At 32.7% G+C, this 5,687-nt stretch overlaps 1 long non-coding RNA gene across 1 annotated transcript; it reads left to right on the top strand.

Moving 5' to 3' along the window:
• Positions 1-3,091: 3,091 nt before the first annotated feature.
• LOC115448260 lies at positions 3,092-3,989 on the top strand. Its single transcript, XR_005112829.1, has 2 exons — positions 3,092-3,182; positions 3,290-3,989. It is a non-coding gene; the product is annotated as an uncharacterized LOC115448260 (long non-coding RNA).
• The last annotated feature ends 1,698 nt before the right edge of the window (positions 3,990-5,687 follow it).

Raw genomic sequence — 5,687 nt, 5'->3', positions numbered from 1 at the left:
TAAAAGAGATGGTATGATAAGGAAAATTTATGTAATGGTAATATGTGAATAGGAAACAAAGACGGAGGTTAACCTAAGATAATACTGAGTAAATTTGGTTTTGCGTTATGTAACAGGCGATGTGTTGCTCAAGTTTACCACGGCCTAATTTTATTTTTGATGATTTAGAAGAAGTAAGTGCATTTATGAAAATGTATACGCAGTACGGGTTTTAATGTAAATGACAAACTAGAAACTTTATTCCTTTTAGATTATTATTAATATCTCAATATGAACATCGATAGGTTCCCCACATCACCTGGAACAAAAAAAGTAGCTTGATCCTGCTCTACGTGTAGCTAACTTCGAAAATAGATTGTCGTCGTGACATCAGGATTTTGGATTGTTAAAGTTAAACAGGCATGAATATGAAATAAAATGAAGCTTTATAGATGACTAAGATTGTGAGACAGTATTTAAAAATTGATTTAATAATTATATAATTTTAACGCTCTTCATGCGTATAATACGCATTAGGCTCGACCATATCCCACCGATACTTAATTTCCACATGTATGTTCCTATACACAGGTATCTACATGTAGAAGTTAAACCCTCACAGTATCTTCCTTAAAATATTACATATCTATTATCTATATATCTTGTACGTATCTCTAGTTTAGATTTTTTCGTGATTTCCAAATTTTAATGACTGTAAATAATTTTAAAATACTGTTACGGGGTTTCGCTAGAGTCAAAACTTATATCAACAGAATATATCACGTACTGTACTAATTAGATTTCGTAGTATTATTATACATAGTTTAATAGTAGGTTAAATGTGCCATGCAATATTTACATAGATTAATTTGTAAAATTAGAAATAATCGTGTTGAGAATAGCTACATATCACAACGACATAACATTGACTACGTTTAGTTACAATTTATAAAGCATTCAATTAGAATGTAACACTTTTGTAGACTCAAATGTAAGATACATAGATAGGTACTTGATATAAAGTAATTGAAATTGAAAATTTTGTGAATAAGTATATATTAATAAACAAATAAAGGTCTTCGAAATTTTACCTTATTTATTTGGTCAAATATATTAATTTATTAACACAGGAATATTTTTCTCCCTCTATATTGTAAGCAAATGAACATTATAAGCGGAGAAATTGGGTCGTGATGGTAAAAAGACATGCACCAGTACTCCGTATAAAATATGTTAGCCGAGTATTACTTATATTGTTTATTTTGTACTGCATTAGATTATTGTGAGCGATTTATTTACACGTGTATGAAGAATAAAATTTTATTATTGTTTAAACTTCGTTTTAATTTAAGGTATTACAAACATTATAATTATACCAGGTATTTTAGCAAAACATATCTTATTTCACTTACGACTGCCGCGCTGAGGTTTCGGGTTCGAATCTCAGGTCGGCCAAGTGATATTGGACACACATGGCGAATAGTTGGTGCACAAATTGCGCTTCTGCCTACCTCCTCAAGGATTAATGGCTTCATTTCCCTGGTTAACCATACTGAAGGGTTTCAGAGAGTAATACAGAAATAAAGTGATTTCTTTAATCGGTACATATATATAAAAAGGGAGAATGAATAATCCCACTACCCAATATTATAAAATATCTAATGTCTAACCCACGAAATCAGTCATTCTAAGAGTGACATTGATGACGAGCATAATGGGGTAATCATACACTACTTGGAAACTGATCACATGACACCTACTAAAACATAGTTAAAGGCGTTGAAACTGTTTACTGTTTACGGTATAGCTAGGTGCTAGGCGTTTTACTCTCAGAGGTCAGAGGGACAAGATTCACGCTTCGTCATTGTGGTTTCGTTGGTAGACAAGCATGAGACTATCTTAAGCTGTAGTGCCAAAAAACATCAATAACGAAACTAGTTATAAAATAATTATAATTAATGACTTTTAAATTTATAACTACTAAGTATCACGCGCGAAGGCAATAGAGTTTATAAAATCAAGAAATAGAAAATTTAACACGACAATGGCTTCATTTTCATGTTCTCACAACTTCCCAGAGATTGTTTAAAAATAAAAATGTGTACATTTGCTGCTGGATGTTATTAATGAGTGCGTTTATAAATTGGACCGGACCATTCCAACTTCCGTAAAACACGCTGTGTTGTAATACAGACTACAAATATGAAAGTTGGGATTTATATAAGTTATTATTTCGTGATCGTTTTCAACAAAGTGATTAAAGTAAGCAATGCAAGATTATTCACAATATCCACTGAAGGGTGTATTATTCCTAGTTTATCTGGTATTGAGACTGATAACGGCAATATACATAAATTAGTTGAAGCTTTATCACATCGAAGCAAATGCTCGAACACAAATAGACTTATTACTTCGGAACTCTCTCCCATCTCTGGGTAAATCAAAATGTGTATGAAGAGTACAATGTACATCAACATAAGTGAATTTTTATTGTTGCTACACAAATTTTTCAGCTATAAATAACATAGCAAATATCAGCTACGGAAATTGTATACAGTTTTCAACAATAATAGAAGCGAAACATGAATTTGTCCGTACAGAATGCTATTATTATGATAATAAAATTTATGACGATTTTTTCGTATTTATTCCGTACGACAAATACTACACTACGCATTAATGCTGGCTATAACATTCTTATAATCGGTATAGAGAGTATGTCACGACTGAATTTTAAAAGAACTATGCCATTAACATCGAGATTCCTAAAGGATAGAGGTAGTATTCAAATGCTTGGTTATAATAAATTAGGTTACAATTCATTTCCTAACTTATTTCCAATACTAACGGGCAAATCATTCAAGAATGTAACTCATGAATGTAAAACTGGTAATGTTATAAATACAAATAAATGTCAATTCATCTGGGATGCGTTTAAAATCGCTGGATACAAAACTATCCTCGGATCTGACAGTATTGCTGGACTTCTTGGAACATACGAATACAGCTTGAAGAAGATACCAACAGATTTCTATTTACAGCCTGTCATGTTTGAAATTGGGAATTTGTTTCAACATAAAGATTATAATTTTCACGCTTGCTTCAATAACAAATACTTTTATAAGGTTCTTCTAGATTATATTGAGGGTATTACAAAGCATTTAAAGTCAACGAATTGGTTTGGTATGTTTTGGGAAGAATCGGTAAGTCACGAAGACATAGATTTACCAACAATAATGGATAACGATTATGTTCATATGCTTGAAAACTTAAGTGATTACTTAAATGACACGGTTTTAATCTTTTTAAGCGACCACGGTATGCGTTGGGGGAAATTAGCGAAGACAAAAAATGGACGACAAGAAGAACGTCTGCCACTACTTGAAGTATTATTTCCTAAACGGTTTCAAAATGAATATCCAATTGCATTCAATAATTTTAAAGTTAACAGTAATCGTTTGATTACGCCTTATGATCTACACGAAACTCTGTTAGATCTTACCAAAATCGATAATTTGCAAAACAGTAATTTATCAAGGAGATTAAATCTAGTTAATTCCAAGACAAATAAAAGCAGTCTGTTTCTGCCTATATCAGAAAAAAGAACTTGTCCATCCATCGGCATTGAAGATCATTGGTGTACATGTTCATTGGGACAACGAATTAAAATTACCAAAAATATCAGACTTTCGGCATCCTGATACCTAGTCAGCCACATTAACAAGCTGTTAAGTGCATACCCACAATGTGATAGACTATCTTTGAAACAAATAATAAACATTAATGCGGTACAAGCCGAAAAAGACAAAGGCAAGATTTTCACAGTATCCATAAAAACCACTCCAGGAGATGCAGTGTTTGATAGTACTTTATATCATAGACTAAAACAATGGGCGGTTTCTGGAATGATCAGCCGCCTTAATCGTTATAATAATCAGAGCATTTGCGTTGATGATGCTATAATAAAACTGTATTGTTATTGCAGATTATAATATTGTTAACATGACTTATATATTCGTTTCGTTGTTGCGGGTGTTTCGGTAATCACCCGCAATGCCACGCTAAATATTTTCCCTTTTCTAGATATATATAGTTGAATTATATGTACATTGCTATCAAAGGCCACCATGCCATAATGATACACTTATAACGTATTTGACGGTGCTAGCTTTGGAATAATAAATTCGATGCTTGATTTTACCAGAGTTTTTGTAACTAGATAGACATTTTGCCAAATAACACTTCATTGTAGATTTCAGGCACTTATTATTTAAGATGCTTACTTCACAGATCACGTAAGTAGCACACATTAAAATGAAAAAAAAAACTAGTCCTGTTTACGCTAAGACCATTTAGAAGAAAAAAAATTGTCACTGTCTGTCACTTTTAATTCTCTAAGTACCTACATAGAAGTGCAATACACATACCATACTTGATACGTTATAGTTTCGTCATGAATGCATTCATCAATTAAATTTAAACATTTGTCTGTTTTAGTGTGCGCACTATACTACTACTTTTTACTGGTGATAGGTCTGTCATATGTGAGAGTCCGTCTTGGTGATACTTACCTAAGTATCACCGCAACGTCTATTTCTGCCACCAAGCAGCAGTATGTAGACATAGATGTGTTCCGGTTTTATGAAGCTAATGTAACTACTGAACATAATAAGACATAATTTCTTATGTCTCAGGATGGCGAGCGCAGTGGATTACCAAACACTACTTGGTAATTCGAAGCGTTGGATAGCAGTTCTATTGTTTACGGGCGGCCGTAACGCTTACTATCAGGTGAACCGCATGCTCGTCTCATTATACAAAGCAATAAAAAAAATATGTTTTTATAAAAGTTTGTATATGCATAATTTGCTCTTATATTTTGGCCGAAAGGAAAGATCGTACCAGATATATTCTAACCCCCTTATTCATAAACGTTTTTTATCTAAGGACGGAGTAAAGCTGTGATAACAAGCCTGTTTCTTAGTGCCCAACGGCACTGAGAAATAGATATAGCCAATTATTGTTGTATTTCAATATTACCAATCACAACGTCTACGCACTGCGAAGACTGCCATGCCGTCAGCACTGAGAAACAGACTTGTTATCACAGCCTTACTCGATCGTTCGATAAAAAACGTCTATGAATAAGGGGGTAAGTCCTTACCAGTTAGTATCAACCCGAGCTACAAGTACTGAACACAACTCAACAATCATTGATTACAATACAGCATAAAAAACGGTCTGAGCTTACGAAACATAAATCTACAAAATTAAAACTTGCTCCTTTAATCGCAGTTCGTTTTTTTTTTAAATGTAGCGGTTTTTATTTAACCGACTGCAATGATGAGAGGTTATCTAATTTTCGTTTTTTTTTTTTGGTTTGTTCCGCGATATTTTTCACTCGTGGTCCGATTATGATTCTTTTCCGTTGGATTTTGTATCATTTCAACTTCATTGAAATATAGGACCTTAGACTTAAAAAATGCAGAAGAAAACTTCGCAAAATCAAATAGGATGAGAATTGTATATTCGTATTTGATTCAAAAAAATATTATGGGGTAATGTATGTAAATATGTGTACTATTTAATGTTTAAATGTCGATGTCATGTTACAATGAAAAATAACATATCGATAAATATCATTAAAAATTGCCACAAGATTATTGTTCCCTTATCCCTAGTTGTCATCAGAATTTTGTCAATTATGA

The sequence above is a fragment of the Manduca sexta genome, chromosome 23 (assembly GCF_014839805.1).
Source record: "Manduca sexta isolate Smith_Timp_Sample1 chromosome 23, JHU_Msex_v1.0, whole genome shotgun sequence".
NCBI classification, from domain to species: domain Eukaryota; kingdom Metazoa; phylum Arthropoda; class Insecta; order Lepidoptera; family Sphingidae; genus Manduca; species Manduca sexta.
Note: the sequence above shows the minus strand (reverse complement) of the source record. Positions and strands in the feature narration are given on the sequence as shown.